The 17135-nt window shown below is 41.0% G+C and overlaps 1 protein-coding gene and 10 non-coding genes across 11 annotated transcripts in view; all 11 read right to left on the reverse strand.

Annotated features, from left to right (window-relative positions):
- The window catches only part of tex14 (testis expressed 14, intercellular bridge forming factor), a 270693-nt gene that overhangs the window by 223155 nt on the left and 30403 nt on the right, over nucleotides 1-17135 (reverse strand). The window lies entirely within an intron of this gene.
- On the reverse strand, nucleotides 935-1006 carry trnah-gug (transfer RNA histidin (anticodon GUG)). Its single transcript has one exon. It is a non-coding gene; the product is annotated as a tRNA-His (tRNA).
- trnah-gug (transfer RNA histidin (anticodon GUG)) lies at nucleotides 1401-1472 on the reverse strand. The gene has a single exon. It is a non-coding gene; the product is annotated as a tRNA-His (tRNA).
- Nucleotides 2345-2416, reverse strand: trnah-gug (transfer RNA histidin (anticodon GUG)). Its single transcript has one exon. It is a non-coding gene; the product is annotated as a tRNA-His (tRNA).
- Nucleotides 3754-3825, reverse strand: trnah-gug (transfer RNA histidin (anticodon GUG)). The gene has a single exon. It is a non-coding gene; the product is annotated as a tRNA-His (tRNA).
- Nucleotides 4697-4768, reverse strand: trnah-gug (transfer RNA histidin (anticodon GUG)). Its single transcript has one exon. It is a non-coding gene; the product is annotated as a tRNA-His (tRNA).
- Nucleotides 6118-6189, reverse strand: trnah-gug (transfer RNA histidin (anticodon GUG)). Its single transcript has one exon. It is a non-coding gene; the product is annotated as a tRNA-His (tRNA).
- Nucleotides 8465-8536, reverse strand: trnah-gug (transfer RNA histidin (anticodon GUG)). The gene has a single exon. It is a non-coding gene; the product is annotated as a tRNA-His (tRNA).
- Nucleotides 10828-10899, reverse strand: trnah-gug (transfer RNA histidin (anticodon GUG)). Its single transcript has one exon. It is a non-coding gene; the product is annotated as a tRNA-His (tRNA).
- trnah-gug (transfer RNA histidin (anticodon GUG)) lies at nucleotides 12249-12320 on the reverse strand. Its single transcript has one exon. It is a non-coding gene; the product is annotated as a tRNA-His (tRNA).
- On the reverse strand, nucleotides 14596-14667 carry trnah-gug (transfer RNA histidin (anticodon GUG)). Its single transcript has one exon. It is a non-coding gene; the product is annotated as a tRNA-His (tRNA).

Consider the following 17135-nt stretch of genomic DNA (forward strand, 5'->3'; position numbering starts at 1 on the left):
GCATATTCGAACAAAGGTTGCATGGGCCACAACGTGGAGTACGAACCACGAGACGATCACAGCGTAATACTTGGACGCTGACAGCCAATGCCCCACAATTATTCTAAAGTACAACAACAAAATAGTTTTAATTAGTACTTGTATGCAGTTCCTGTGCAGAGGAACTAGAGAATTTCCTGTTGTCCAGGCAGCTCAACGTGATCCTATATTGCTCAATACTCCACTTTGTGGCTACATTACCCGGCTTTTTCATTGGAGTCACAGCATTGGGTCTTACAAACAAAAACTGAAGGATCTTGAACAAAAAAAAGCCGACATGTTCAAGCATTACCAATTCTGTACTCCCATTGGTTGATTGATATTTCATATCCCTTTTATCTGATATGGTTGAAATGTTGTTCATAAAGCAAGACTTCAATGACTGAATAAAATGCCAGGCCCATTGCCGTCTCATTTCTTTCTCCGCACTGCCGTGACGCATATTCGAACAAAGGTTGCTGTGGCCACAACGTAGAGTACTAACCACGAGACGATCACAGCGTAATACTTGGACGCTGACAGCCAATGCCCCACAATTATTCTAAAGTACAACAACAAAATAGTTTTAATTAGTACTTGTGTGCAGTTTCTGTGCAGAGGAACTAGAGAATTTCCTGTTGTCCAGGCAGCTCAACGTGATCCTACATTGCTCAATGCTCCACTTTGTGGCTACATTACCCGGCTTTTTCATTGGAGTCACAGCATTGGGTCTTACAAACAAAAACTGAAGGAACTTCAACAAAAAAAAGCCGACATGTTCAAGCATTACTAATTCTGTATTCCCATTGGTTGATTGATATTTCATATCCCTTTTATCTGATATGGTTGAAATGTTGTTAATAAAGCAAGACTTCAATGACTGAATAAAATGCCAAGCCCATTGCTTTATCCACACTGCCGTGACTCGGATTCGAACCGAGGTTGCTGCGGCCACAACGCAGAGTACTAACCACTATACGATCACGGCATACTACTTGGACACTGACAGCCAAAGTTGCACAATTATTCTAAAGTACAACAACAAAATAGTTTTAATTAGTACTTGTATGCAGTTTCTGTGCAGAGGAACGAGAGAAATTCCTGTTGTCCAGGCAGCTCAACGTGATCCTGTAGTGCTCAATACTCCGCTTTGTGGCTACATTAAGCGGCTTTTTCAACGCAGTCACAGCATTGGGCCTTACAAACAAAAACTGAAGGATCTTGAACAAAAAAAAGCCGACATGTTCAAGCATTACCAATTCTGTACTCCCATTGGTTGATTGATATTTCACATCCCTTTTATCTGATATGGTTGAAATGTTGTTCATAAAGCAAGACTTCAATGACTGAATAAAATGCCAAGCCCATTGCTTTATCCACACTGCCGTGACTCGGATTCGAACCGAGGTTGCTGCAGCCACAACGCAGAGTACTAACCACTATACGATCACGGCGTACTACTTGGACACTGACAGCGAAAGTCGCACAATTATTCTAAAGTACAACAACAAAATAGTTTTAATTAGTACTTGTGTGCAGTTTCTGTGCAGAGGAACGAGAGAAATTCCTGTTGTCCAGGCAGTTCAACGTGATCCTATAGTGCTCAATACTCCGCTTTGTGGCTACATTAAGCGGCTTTTTCAATGCAGTCACAGCATTGGGCCTTACAAACAAAAACTGAAGGATCTTGAACATAAAAAAAGCCGACATGATCAAGCATTACCAATTCTGTACTCCCATTGGTTGATTGATATTTCATATCCCTTTTATCTGATATGGTTGAAATGTTGTTCATAAAGCAAGACTTCAATGACTGAATAAAATGCCAGGCCCATTGCCGTCTCATTTCTTTATCCGCACTGCCGTGACGCATATTCGAACAAAGGTTGCTGTGGCCACAACGTAGAGTACTAACCACGAGACGATCACAGCGTAATACTTGGACGCTGACAGCCAATGCCCCACAATTATTCTAAAGTACAACAACAAAATAGTTTTAATTAGTACTTGTGTGCAGTTTCTGTGCAGAGGAACTAGAGAATTTCCTGTTGTCCAGGCAGCTCAACGTGATCCTACATTGCTCAATGCTCCACTTTGTGGCTACATTACCCGGCCTTTTCATTGGAGTCACAGCATTGGGTCTTACAAACAAAAACTGAAGGAACTTCAACAAAAAAAAGCCGACATGTTCAAGCATTACTAATTCTGTATTCCCATTGGTTGATTGATATTTCATATCCCTTTTATCTGATATGGTCGAAATGTTGTTAATAAAGCAAGACTTCAATGACTGAATAAAATGCCAAGCCCATTGCTTTATCCACACTACCGTGACTCGGATTCGAACCGAGGTTGCTGCGGCCACAACGCAGAGTACTAACCACTATACGATCACGGCGTACTACTTGGACACTGACAGCCAAAGTTGCACAATTATTCCAAAGTACAACAACAAAATAGTTTTAATTAGTACTTGTATGCAGTTTCTGTGCAGAGGAACGAGAGAAATTCCTGTTGTCCAGGCAGCTCAACGTGATCCTATAGTGCTCAATACTCCGCTTTGTGGCTACAGTAAGCGGCTTTTTCAATGCAGTCACAGCATTGGGCCTTACAAACAAAAACTGAAGGATCTTGAACAAAAAAAAGCCGACATGTTCAAGCATTACCAATTCTGTACTCCCATTGGTTGATTGATATTTCATATCCCTTTTATCTGATATGGTTGAAATGTTGTTCATAAAGCAAGACTTCAATGACTGAATAAAATGCCAGGCCCATTGCCGTCTCATTTCTTTATCCGCACTGCCGTGACGCATATTCGAACAAAGGCTGCTGTGGCCACAACGTAGAGAACTAACCACGAGACGATCACAGCGTAATACTTGGACGCTGACAGCCAATGCCCCACAATTATTCTAAAGTACAACAACAAAATAGTTTTAATTAGTACTTGTGTGCAGTTTCTGTGCAGAGGAACTAGAGAATTTCCTGTTGTCCAGGCAGCTCAACGTGATCCTACATTGCTCAATGCTCCACTTTGTGGCTACATTACCCGGCTTTTTCATTGGAGTCACAGCATTGGGTCTTACAAACAAAAACTGAAGGAACTTCAACAAAAAAAAGCCGACATGTTCAAGCATTACTAATTCTGTACTCCCATTGGTTGATTGATATTTCATATCCCTTTTATCTGATATGGTTGAAATGTTGTTAATAAAGCAAGACTTCAATGACTGAATAAAATGCCAAGCCCATTGCTTTATCCACACTGCCGTGACTCAGATTCGAACCGAGGTTGCTGCAGCCACAACGCAGAGTACTAACCACTTTACGATCACGGCTTACTACTTGGACACTAACAGCCAAAGTCGCACAATTATTCTAAAGTACAACAACAAAATACTTTTAATTAGAACTTGTATTCAGTTTCTGTGCAGAGGAACAAGAGAAATTTCTGTTGTCCAGGCAGCTCAACGTGATCCTATCGTGCTCAATACTCCGCTTTGTGGCTACATTAACCGGCTTTTTCAATGCAGTCACAGCATTGGGCCTTACAAACAAAAACTGAAGGATCTTGAACAAAAAAAAGCCGACATGTTCAAGCATTACCAATTCTGTACTCCCATTGGTTGATTGATATTTCACATCCCTTTTATCTGATATGGTTGAAATGTTGTTCATAAAGCAAGACTTCAATGACTGAATAAAATGCCAAGCCCATTGCTTTATCCACACTGCCGTGACTCGGATTCGAACCGAGGTTGCTGCAGCCACAACGCAGAGTACTAACCACTATACGATCACGGCGTACTACTTGGACACTGACAGCGAAAGTCGCACAATTATTCTAAAGTACAACAACAAAATAGTTTTAATTAGTACTTGTGTGCAGTTTCTGTGCAGAGGAACGAGAGAAATTCCTGTTGTCCAGGCAGTTCAACGTGATCCTATAGTGCTCAATACTCCGCTTTGTGGCTACAGTAAGCGGCTTTTTCAATGCAGTCACAGCATTGGGCCTTACAAACAAAAACTGAAGGATCTTGAACAAAAAAAAGCCGACATGTTCAAGCATTACCAATTCTGTACTCCCATTGGTTGATTGATATTTCATATCCCTTTTATCTGATATGGTTGAAATGTTGTTCATAAAGCAAGACTTCAATGACTGAATAAAATGCCAGGCCCATTGCCGTCTCATTTCTTTATCCGCACTGCCGTGACGCATATTCGAACAAAGGCTGCTGTGGCCACAACGTAGAGAACTAACCACGAGACGATCACAGCGTAATACTTGGACGCTGACAGCCAATGCCCCACAATTATTCTAAAGTACAGCAACAAAATAGTTTTAATTAGTACTTGTGTGCAGTTTCTGTGCAGAGGAACTAGAGAATTTCCTGTTGTCCAGGCAGCTCAACGTGATCCTATTTTGCTCAATACTCCACTTTGTGGCTACATTGCCCGGCTTTTTCATTGGAGTCACAGCATTGGGCCTTACAAACAAAAACTGAAGGAACTTCAACAAAAAAAAGCCGACATGTTCAAGCATTACTAATTCTGTACTCCCATTGGTTGATTGATATTTCATATCCCTTTTATCTGATATGGTTGAAATGTTGTTCATAAAGCAAGACTTCAATGACTGGATAAAATGCCAAGCCCATTGCTTTAACCACACTGCCGTGACTCGGATTCGAACCGAGGTTGCTGCAGCCACAACGCAGAGTACTAACCACTATACGATCACGGCGTACTACTTGGACACTGACAGCCAAAGTCGCACAATTATTCTAAAGTACAACAACAAAATAGTTTTAATTAGTACTTGTGTGCAGTTTCTGTGCAGAGGAACGAGAGAAATTCCTGTTGTCCAGGCAGTTCAACGTGATCCTATAGTGCTCAATACTCCGCTTTGTGGCTACATTAACCGGCTTTTTCAATGCAGTCACAGCATTGGGCCTTACAAACAAAAACTGAAGGATCTTGAACATAAAAAAAGCCGACATGATCAAGCATTACCAATTCTGTACTCCCATTGGTTGATTGATATTTCATATCCCTTTTATCTGATATGGTTGAAATGTTGTTCATAAAGCAAGACTTCAATGACTGAATAAAATGCCAGGCCCATTGCCGTCTCATTTCTTTATCCGCACTGCCGTGACGCATATTCGAACAAAGGTTGCAGTGGCCACAACGTGGAGTACGAACCACGAGACGATCACAGCGTAATACTTGGACGCTGACAGCCAATGCCCCACAATTATTCTAAAGTACAACAACAAAATAGTTTTAATTAGTACTTGTATGCAGTTCCTGTGCAGAGGAACTAGAGAATTTCCTGTTGTCCAGGCAGCTCAACGTGATCCTATATTGCTCAATACTCCACTTTGTGGCTACATTACCCGGCTTTTTCATTGGAGTCACAGCATTGGGTCTTACAAACAAAAACTGAAGGATCTTGAACAAAAAAAAGCCGACATGTTCAAGCATTACCAATTCTGTACTCCCATTGGTTGATTGATATTTCATATCCCTTTTATCTGATATGGTTGAAATGTTGTTCATAAAGCAAGACTTCAATGACTGAATAAAATGCCAGGCCCATTGCCGTCTCATTTCTTTCTCCGCACTGCCGTGACGCATATTCGAACAAAGGTTGCTGTGGCCACAACGTAGAGTACTAACCACGAGACGATCACAGCGTAATACTTGGACGCTGACAGCCAATGCCCCACAATTATTCTAAAGTACAACAACAAAATAGTTTTAATTAGTACTTGTGTGCAGTTTCTGTGCAGAGGAACTAGAGAATTTCCTGTTGTCCAGGCAGCTCAACGTGATCCTACATTGCTCAATGCTCCACTTTGTGGCTACATTACCCGGCTTTTTCATTGGAGTCACAGCATTGGGTCTTACAAACAAAAACTGAAGGAACTTCAACAAAAAAAAGCCGACATGTTCAAGCATTACTAATTCTGTATTCCCATTGGTTGATTGATATTTCATATCCCTTTTATCTGATATGGTTGAAATGTTGTTAATAAAGCAAGACTTCAATGACTGAATAAAATGCCAAGCCCACTGCTTTATCCACACTGCCGTGACTCGGATTCGAACCGAGGTTGCTGCGGCCACAACGCAGAGTACTAACCACTATACGATCACGGCGTACTACTTGGACACTGACAGCCAAAGTTGCACAATTATTCTAAAGTACAACAACAAAATAGTTTTAATTAGTACTTGTATGCAGTTTCTGTGCAGAGGAACGAGAGAAATTCCTGTTGTCCAGGCAGCTCAACGTGATCCTATAGTGCTCAATACTCCGCTTTGTGGCTACATTAACCGGCTTTTTCAATGCAGTCACAGCATTGGGCCTTACAAACAAAAACTGAAGGATCTTGAACAAAAAAAAGCCGACATGTTCAAGCATTACCAATTCTGTACTCCCATTGGTTGATTGATATTTCATATCCCTTTTATCTGATATGGTTGAAATGTTGTTCATAAAGCAAGACTTCAATGACTGAATAAAATGCCAGGCCCATTGCCGTCTCATTTCTTTATCCGCACTGCCGTGACGCATATTCGAACAAAGGCTGCTGTGGCCACAACGTAGAGAACTAACCACGAGACGATCACAGCGTAATACTTGGACGCTGACAGCCAATGCCCCACAATTATTCTAAAGTACAGCAACAAAATAGTTTTAATTAGTACTTGTGTGCAGTTTCTGTGCAGAGGAACTAGAGAATTTCCTGTTGTCCAGGCAGCTCAACGTGATCCTATTTTGCTCAATACTCCACTTTGTGGCTACATTGCCCGGCTTTTTCATTGGAGTCACAGCATTGGGCCTTACAAACAAAAACTGAAGGAACTTCAACAAAAAAAAGCCGACATGTTCAAGCATTACTAATTCTGTACTCCCATTGGTTGATTGATATTTCATATCCCTTTTATCTGATATGGTTGAAATGTTGTTAATAAAGCAAGACTTCAAGGATAAAATGCCAAGCCCATTGCTTTAACCACACTGCCGTGACTCAGATTCGAACCGAGATTGCTGCAGCCACAACGCACAGTACTAACCACTATACGATCACGGCGTACTACTTGGACACTGACAGCCAAAGTCGCACAATTATTCTAAAGTACAACAACAAAATAGTTTTAATTAGTACTTGTATGCAGTTTCTGTGCAGAGGAACGAGAGAAATTCCTGTTGTCCAGTCAGCTCAACGTGATCCTATAGTGCTCAATACTCCGCTTTGTGGCTACATTAACCGGCTTTTTCAATGCAGTCACAGCATTGGGCCTTACAAACAAAAACTGAAGGATCTTGAACAAAAAAAAGCCGACATGTTCAAGCATTACCAATTCTGTACTCCCATTGGTTGATTGATATTTCATATCCCTTTTATCTGATATGGTTGAAATGTTGTTCATAAAGCAAGACTTCAATGACTGAATAAAATGCCAGGCCCATTGCCGTCTCATTTCTTTATCCGCACTGCCGTGACGCATATTCGAACAAAGGTTGCTGTGGCCACAACGTAGAGTACGAACCACGAGACGATCACAGCGTAATACTTGGACGCTGACAGCCAATGCCCCACAATTATTCTAAAGTACAACAACAAAATAGTTTTAATTAGTACTTGTATGCAGTTTCTGTGCAGAGGGACGAGAGAATTTCCTGTTGTCCAGGCAGCTCAACGTGATCCTATATTGCTCAATACTCCACTTTGTGGCTACATTAACCAGCTTTTTCATTGGAGTCACGACATTGGGCCTTACAAACAAAAACTGAAGGAACTTAAACAAAAAAAAGCCGACATGTTCAAGCATTACTAATTCTGTACTCCCATTGGTTGATTGATATTTCATATCCCTTTTATCTGATATGGTTGAAATGTTGTTAATAAAGCAAGACTTCAATGACTGAATAAAATGCCAAGCCCATTGCTTTATCCACACTGCCATGACTCAGATTCGAACCGAGGTTGCTGCAGCCACAACGCAGAGTACTAACCACTTTACGATCACGGCTTACTACTTGGACACTAACAGCCAAAGTCGCACAATTATTCTAAAGTACAACAACAAAATACTTTTAGTTAGAACTTGTATTCAGTTTCTGTGCAGAGGAACAAGAGAAATTTCTGTTGTCCAGGCAGCTCAACGTGATCCTATCGTGCTCAATACTCCGCTTTGTGGCTACATTAACCGGCTTTTTCAATGCAGTCACAGCATTGGGCCTTACAAACAAAAACTGAAGGATCTTGAACAAAAAAAAGCCGACATGTTCAAGCATTACCAATTCTGTACTCCCATTGGTTGATTGATATTTCACATCCCTTTTATCTGATATGGTTGAAATGTTGTTCATAAAGCAAGACTTCAATGACTGAATAAAATGCCAAGCCCATTGCTTTATCCACACTGCCGTGACTCGGATTCGAACCGAGGTTGCTGCAGCCACAACGCAGAGTACTAACCACTATACGATCACGGCGTACTACTTGGACACTGACAGCCAAAGTCGCACAATTATTCTAAAGTACAACAACAAAATAGTTTTAATTAGTACTTGTGTGCAGTTTCTGTGCAGAGGAACGAGAGAAATTCCTGTTGTCCAGGCAGTTCAACGTGATCCTATAGTGCTCAATACTCCGCTTTGTGGCTACATTAACCGGCTTTTTCAATGCAGTCACAGCATTGGGCCTTACAAACAAAAACTGAAGGATCTTGAACATAAAAAAAGCCGACATGTTCAAGCATTACCAATTCTGTACTCCCATTGGTTGATTGATATTTCATATCCCTTTTATCTGATATGGTTGAAATGTTGTTCATAAAGCAAGACTTCAATGACTGAATAAAATGCCAGGCCCATTGCCGTCTCATTTCTTTATCCGCACTGCCGTGACGCATATTCGAACAAAGGTTGCAGTGGCCACAACGTGGAGTACGAACCACGAGACGATCACAGCGTAATACTTGGACGCTGACAGCCAATGCCCCACAATTATTCTAAAGTACAACAACAAAATAGTTTTAATTAGTACTTGTATGCAGTTTCTGTGCAGAGGAACTAGAGAATTTCCTGTTGTCCAGGCAGCTCAACGTGATCCTATATTGCTCAATACTCCACTTTGTGGCTACATTACCCGGCTTTTTCATTGGAGTCACAGCATTGGGTCTTACAAACAAAAACTGAAGGATCTTGAACAAAAAAAAGCCGACATGTTCAAGCATTACCAATTCTGTACTCCCATTGGTTGATTGATATTTCATATCCCTTTTATCTGATATGGTTGAAATGTTGTTCATAAAGCAAGACTTCAATGACTGAATAAAATGCCAGGCCCATTGCCGCCTCATTTCTTTATCCGCACTGCCGTGACGCGTATTCGAACCAAGGTTACTGTGGCCACAACGTAGAGTACTAACCACGAGACAATCACAGCGTAATACTTGGACGCTGACAGCCAATGCCCCACAATTATTCTAAAGTACAACAACAAAATAGTTTTAATTAGTACTTGTGTGCAGTTTCTGTGCAGAGGAACTAGAGAATTTCCTGTTGTCCAGGCAGCTCAACGTGATCCTATATTGCTCAATACTCCGCTTTGTGGCTACATTACCCGGCTTTTTCATTGGAGTCACAGCATTGGGCCTTACAAACAAAAACTGAAGGAACTTTAACAAAAAAAAGCCGACATGTTCAAGCATTACTAATTCTGTACTCCCATTGGTTGATTGATATTTCATATCCCTTTTATCTGATATGGTTGAAATGTTGTTAATAAAGCAAGACTTCAATGACTGAATAAAATGCCAAGCCGATTGCTTTATCCACACTGCCGTGACTCGAATTCGAACCGAGGTTGCTGCGGCCACAACGCAGAGTACTAACCACTATACGATCACGGCGTACTACTTGGACACTGACAGCCAAAGTCGCACAATTATTCTAAAGTACAACAACAAAATAGTTTTAATTAGTACTTGTATGCAGTTTCTGTGCAGAGGAACGAGAGAAATTCCTGTTGTCCAGGCAGCTCAACGTGATCCTATAGTGCTCAATACTCCGCTTTGTGGCTACATTAACCGGCTTTTTCAATGCAGTCACAGCATTGGGCCTTACAAACAAAAACTGAAGGATCTTGAACAAAAAAAAGCCGACATGTTCAAGTATTACCAATTCTGTACTCCCATTGGTTGATTGATATTTCATATCCCTTTTATCTGATATGGTTGAAATGTTGTGAATAAAGCAAGACTTCAATGACTGAATAAAATGCCAGGCCCATTGCCGTCTCATTTCTTTATCCGCACTGCCGTACGCGTATTCGAAACAAGGTTGCTGTGGCCACAACGTAGAGTACTAACCACGAGACGATCACAGCGTAATACTTGGACGCTGACAGCCAATGCCCCACAATTATTCTGAAGTACAACAACAAAATAGTTTTAATTAGTACTTGTATGCAGTTTCTGTGCAGAGGAACTAGAGAATTTCCTGTTGTCCAGGCAGCTCAACGTGATCCTATTTTGCTCAATACTCCACTTTGTGGCTACATTGCCCGGCTTTTTCATTGGAGTCACAGCATTGGGCCTTACAAACAAAAACTGAAGGAACTTCAACAAAAAAAAGCCGACATGTTCAAGCATTACTAATTCTGTACTCCCATTGGTTGATTGATATTTCATATCCCTTTTATCTGATATGGTTGAAATGTTGTTCATAAAGCAAGACTTCAATGACTGGATAAAATGCCAAGCCCATTGCTTTAACCACACTGCCGTGACTCGGATTCGAACCGAGGTTGCTGCAGCCACAACGCAGAGTACTAACCACTATACGATCACGGCGTACTACTTGGACACTGACAGCCAAAGTCGCACAATTATTCTAAAGTACAACAACAAAATAGTTTTAATTAGTACTTGTGTGCAGTTTCTGTGCAGAGGAACGAGAGAAATTCCTGTTGTCCAGGCAGTTCAACGTGATCCTATAGTGCTCAATACTCCGCTTTGTGGCTACATTAACCGGCTTTTTCAATGCAGTCACAGCATTGGGCCTTACAAACAAAAACTGAAGGATCTTGAACATAAAAAAAGCCGACATGATCAAGCATTACCAATTCTGTACTCCCATTGGTTGATTGATATTTCATATCCCTTTTATCTGATATGGTTGAAATGTTGTTCATAAAGCAAGACTTCAATGACTGAATAAAATGCCAGGCCCATTGCCGTCTCATTTCTTTATCCGCACTGCCGTGACGCATATTCGAACAAAGGTTGCAGTGGCCACAACGTGGAGTACGAACCACGAGACGATCACAGCGTAATACTTGGACGCTGACAGCCAATGCCCCACAATTATTCTAAAGTACAACAACAAAATAGTTTTAATTAGTACTTGTATGCAGTTCCTGTGCAGAGGAACTAGAGAATTTCCTGTTGTCCAGGCAGCTCAACGTGATCCTATATTGCTCAATACTCCACTTTGTGGCTACATTACCCGGCTTTTTCATTGGAGTCACAGCATTGGGTCTTACAAACAAAAACTGAAGGATCTTGAACAAAAAAAAGCCGACATGTTCAAGCATTACCAATTCTGTACTCCCATTGGTTGATTGATATTTCATATCCCTTTTATCTGATATGGTTGAAATGTTGTTCATAAAGCAAGACTTCAATGACTGAATAAAATGCCAGGCCCATTGCCGTCTCATTTCTTTCTCCGCACTGCCGTGACGCATATTCGAACAAAGGTTGCTGTGGCCACAACGTAGAGTACTAACCACGAGACGATCACAGCGTAATACTTGGACGCTGACAGCCAATGCCCCACAATTATTCTAAAGTACAACAACAAAATAGTTTTAATTAGTACTTGTGTGCAGTTTCTGTGCAGAGGAACTAGAGAATTTCCTGTTGTCCAGGCAGCTCAACGTGATCCTACATTGCTCAATGCTCCACTTTGTGGCTACATTACCCGGCTTTTTCATTGGAGTCACAGCATTGGGTCTTACAAACAAAAACTGAAGGAACTTCAACAAAAAAAAGCCGACATGTTCAAGCATTACTAATTCTGTATTCCCACTGGTTGATTGATATTTCATATCCCTTTTATCTGATATGGTTGAAATGTTGTTATTAAAGCAAGACTTCAATGACTGAATAAAATGCCAAGCCCACTGCTTTATCCACACTGCCATGACTCGGATTCGAACCGAGGTTGCTGCGGCCACAACGCAGAGTACTAACCACTATACGATCACGGCGTACTACTTGGACACTGACAGCCAAAGTTGCACAATTATTCTAAAGTACAACAACAAAATAGTTTTAATTAGTACTTGTATGCAGTTTCTGTGCAGAGGAACGAGAGAAATTCCTGTTGTCCAGGCAGCTCAACGTGATCCTATAGTGCTCAATACTCCGCTTTGTGGCTACATTAACCGGCTTTTTCAATGCAGTCACAGCATTGGGCCTTACAAACAAAAACTGAAGGATCTTGAACAAAAAAAAGCCGACATGTTCAAGCATTACCAATTCTGTACTCCCATTGGTTGATTGATATTTCATATCCCTTTTATCTGATATGGTTGAAATGTTGTTCATAAAGCAAGACTTCAATGACTGAATAAAATGCCAGGCCCATTGCCGTCTCATTTCTTTATCCGCACTGCCGTGACGCATATTCGAACAAAGGCTGCTGTGGCCACAACGTAGAGAACTAACCACGAGACGATCACAGCGTAATACTTGGACGCTGACAGCCAATGCCCCACAATTATTCTAAAGTACAGCAACAAAATAGTTTTAATTAGTACTTGTGTGCAGTTTCTGTGCAGAGGAACTAGAGAATTTCCTGTTGTCCAGGCAGCTCAACGTGATCCTATTTTGCTCAATACTCCACTTTGTGGCTACATTGCCCGGCTTTTTCATTGGAGTCACAGCATTGGGCCTTACAAACAAAAACTGAAGGAACTTCAACAAAAAAAAGCCGACATGTTCAAGCATTACTAATTCTGTACTCCCATTGGTTGATTGATATTTCATATCCCTTTTATCTGATATGGTTGAAATGTTGTTAATAAAGCAAGACTTCAAGGATAAAATGCCAAGCCCATTGCTTTAACCACACTGCCGTGACTCAGATTCGAACCGAGATTGCTGCAGCCACAACGCACAGTACTAACCACTATACGATCACGGCGTACTACTTGGACACTGACAGCCAAAGTCGCACAATTATTCTAAAGTACAACAACAAAATAGTTTTAATTAGTACTTGTATGCAGTTTCTGTGCAGAGGAACGAGAGAAATTCCTGTTGTCCAGTCAGCTCAACGTGATCCTATAGTGCTCAATACTCCGCTTTGTGGCTACATTAACCGGCTTTTTCAATGCAGTCACAGCATTGGGCCTTACAAACAAAAACTGAAGGATCTTGAACAAAAAAAAGCCGACATGTTCAAGCATTACCAATTCTGTACTCCCATTGGTTGATTGATATTTCATATCCCTTTTATCTGATATGGTTGAAATGTTGTTCATAAAGCAAGACTTCAATGACTGAATAAAATGCCAGGCCCATTGCCGTCTCATTTCTTTATCCGCACTGCCGTGACGCATATTCGAACAAAGGTTGCTGTGGCCACAACGTAGAGTACGAACCACGAGACGATCACAGCGTAATACTTGGACGCTGACAGCCAATGCCCCACAATTATTCTAAAGTACAACAACAAAATAGTTTTAATTAGTACTTGTATGCAGTTTCTGTGCAGAGGGACGAGAGAATTTCCTGTTGTCCAGGCAGCTCAACGTGATCCTATATTGCTCAATACTCCACTTTGTGGCTACATTAACCAGCTTTTTCATTGGAGTCACGACATTGGGCCTTACAAACAAAAACTGAAGGAACTTAAACAAAAAAAAGCCGACATGTTCAAGCATTACTAATTCTGTACTCCCATTGGTTGATTGATATTTCATATCCCTTTTATCTGATATGGTTGAAATGTTGTTAATAAAGCAAGACTTCAATGACTGAATAAAATGCCAAGCCCATTGCTTTATCCACACTGCCATGACTCAGATTCGAACCGAGGTTGCTGCAGCCACAACGCAGAGTACTAACCACTTTACGATCACGGCTTACTACTTGGACACTAACAGCCAAAGTCGCACAATTATTCTAAAGTACAACAACAAAATACTTTTAGTTAGAACTTGTATTCAGTTTCTGTGCAGAGGAACAAGAGAAATTTCTGTTGTCCAGGCAGCTCAACGTGATCCTATCGTGCTCAATACTCCGCTTTGTGGCTACATTAACCGGCTTTTTCAATGCAGTCACAGCATTGGGCCTTACAAACAAAAACTGAAGGATCTTGAACAAAAAAAAGCCGACATGTTCAAGCATTACCAATTCTGTACTCCCATTGGTTGATTGATATTTCACATCCCTTTTATCTGATATGGTTGAAATGTTGTTCATAAAGCAAGACTTCAATGACTGAATAAAATGCCAAGCCCATTGCTTTATCCACACTGCCGTGACTCGGATTCGAACCGAGGTTGCTGCAGCCACAACGCAGAGTACTAACCACTATACGATCACGGCGTACTACTTGGACACTGACAGCCAAAGTCGCACAATTATTCTAAAGTACAACAACAAAATAGTTTTAATTAGTACTTGTGTGCAGTTTCTGTGCAGAGGAACGAGAGAAATTCCTGTTGTCCAGGCAGTTCAACGTGATCCTATAGTGCTCAATACTCCGCTTTGTGGCTACATTAACCGGCTTTTTCAATGCAGTCACAGCATTGGGCCTTACAAACAAAAACTGAAGGATCTTGAACATAAAAAAAGCCGACATGATCAAGCATTACCAATTCTGTACTCCCATTGGTTGATTGATATTTCATATCCCTTTTATCTGATATGGTTGAAATGTTGTTCATAAAGCAAGACTTCAATGACTGAATAAAATGCCAGGCCCATTGCCGTCTCATTTCTTTATCCGCACTGCCGTGACGCATATTCGAACAAAGGTTGCAGTGGCCACAACGTGGAGTACGAACCACGAGACGATCACAGCGTAATACTTGGACGCTGACAGCCAATGCCCCACAATTATTCTAAAGTACAACAACAAAATAGTTTTAATTAGTACTTGTATGCAGTTTCTGTGCAGAGGAACTAGAGAATTTCCTGTTGTCCAGGCAGCTCAACGTGATCCTATATTGCTCAATACTCCACTTTGTGGCTACATTACCCGGCTTTTTCATTGGAGTCACAGCATTGGGTCTTACAAACAAAAACTGAAGGATCTTGAACAAAAAAAAGCCGACATGTTCAAGCATTACCAATTCTGTACTCCCATTGGTTGATTGATATTTCATATCCCTTTTATCTGATATGGTTGAAATGTTGTTCATAAAGCAAGACTTCAATGACTGAATAAAATGCCAGGCCCATTGCCGCCTCATTTCTTTATCCGCACTGCCGTGACGCGTATTCGAACCAAGGTTACTGTGGCCACAACGTAGAGTACTAACCACGAGACAATCACAGCGTAATACTTGGACGCTGACAGCCAATGCCCCACAATTATTCTAAAGTACAACAACAAAATAGTTTTAATTAGTACTTGTGTGCAGTTTCTGTGCAGAGGAACTAGAGAATTTCCTGTTGTCCAGGCAGCTCAACGTGATCCTATATTGCTCAATACTCCGCTTTGTGGCTACATTACCCGGCTTTTTCATTGGAGTCACAGCATTGGGCCTTACAAACAAAAACTGAAGGAACTTTAACAAAAAAAAGCCGACATGTTCAAGCATTACTAATTCTGTACTCCCATTGGTTGATTGATATTTCATATCCCTTTTATCTGATATGGTTGAAATGTTGTTAATAAAGCAAGACTTCAATGACTGAATAAAATGCCAAGCCGATTGCTTTATCCACACTGCCGTGACTCGAATTCGAACCGAGGTTGCTGCGGCCACAACGCAGAGTACTAACCACTATACGATCACGGCGTACTACTTGGACACTGACAGCCAAAGTCGCACAATTATTCTAAAGTACAACAACAAAATAGTTTTAATTAGTACTTGTATGCAGTTTCTGTGCAGAGGAACGAGAGAAATTCCTGTTGTCCAGGCAGCTCAACGTGATCCTATAGTGCTCAATACTCCGCTTTGTGGCTACATTAACCGGCTTTTTCAATGCAGTCACAGCATTGGGCCTTACAAACAAAAACTGAAGGATCTTGAACAAAAAAAAGCCGACATGTTCAAGTATTACCAATTCTGTACTCCCATTGGTTGATTGATATTTCATATCCCTTTTATCTGATATGGTTGAAATGTTGTGAATAAAGCAAGACTTCAATGACTGAATAAAATGCCAGGCCCATTGCCGTCTCATTTCTTTATCCGCACTGCCGTACGCGTATTCGAAACAAGGTTGCTGTGGCCACAACGTAGAGTACTAACCACGAGACGATCACAGCGTAATACTTGGACGCTGACAGCCAATGCCCCACAATTATTCTGAAGTACAACAACAAAATAGTTTTAATTAGTACTTGTATGCAGTTTCTGTGCAGAGGGACTAGAGAATTTCCTATTGTCCAGGCAGCTCAACGTGATCCTATATTGCTCAATACTCCACTTTGTGGCTACATTACCCGGCTTTTTCATTGGAGTCACAGCATTGGGTCTTACAAACAAAAACTGAAGGAACTTCAACAAAAAAAAGCCAACATGTTCAAGCATTACTAATTCTGTACTCCCATTGGTTGATTGATATTTCATATCCCTTTTATCTGATATGGTTGAAATGTTGTTAATAAAGCAAGACTTCAATGACTGAATAAAATGCCAAGCCCATTGCTTTGTCCACACTGCCGTGACTCGGATTCTAACCGAGGTTGCTGCAGCCACAACGCAGAGTACTAACCACTATACGATCACGGCGTACTACTTGGACACTGACAGCCAAAGTCGCACAATTATTCTAAAGTACAACAACAAAATAGTTTTAATTAGTACTTGTGTGCAGTTTCTGTGCAGAGGAACGAG

Source organism: Pristiophorus japonicus, chromosome 16, assembly GCF_044704955.1.
Source record: "Pristiophorus japonicus isolate sPriJap1 chromosome 16, sPriJap1.hap1, whole genome shotgun sequence".
Classification (NCBI taxonomy): domain Eukaryota; kingdom Metazoa; phylum Chordata; class Chondrichthyes; family Pristiophoridae; genus Pristiophorus; species Pristiophorus japonicus.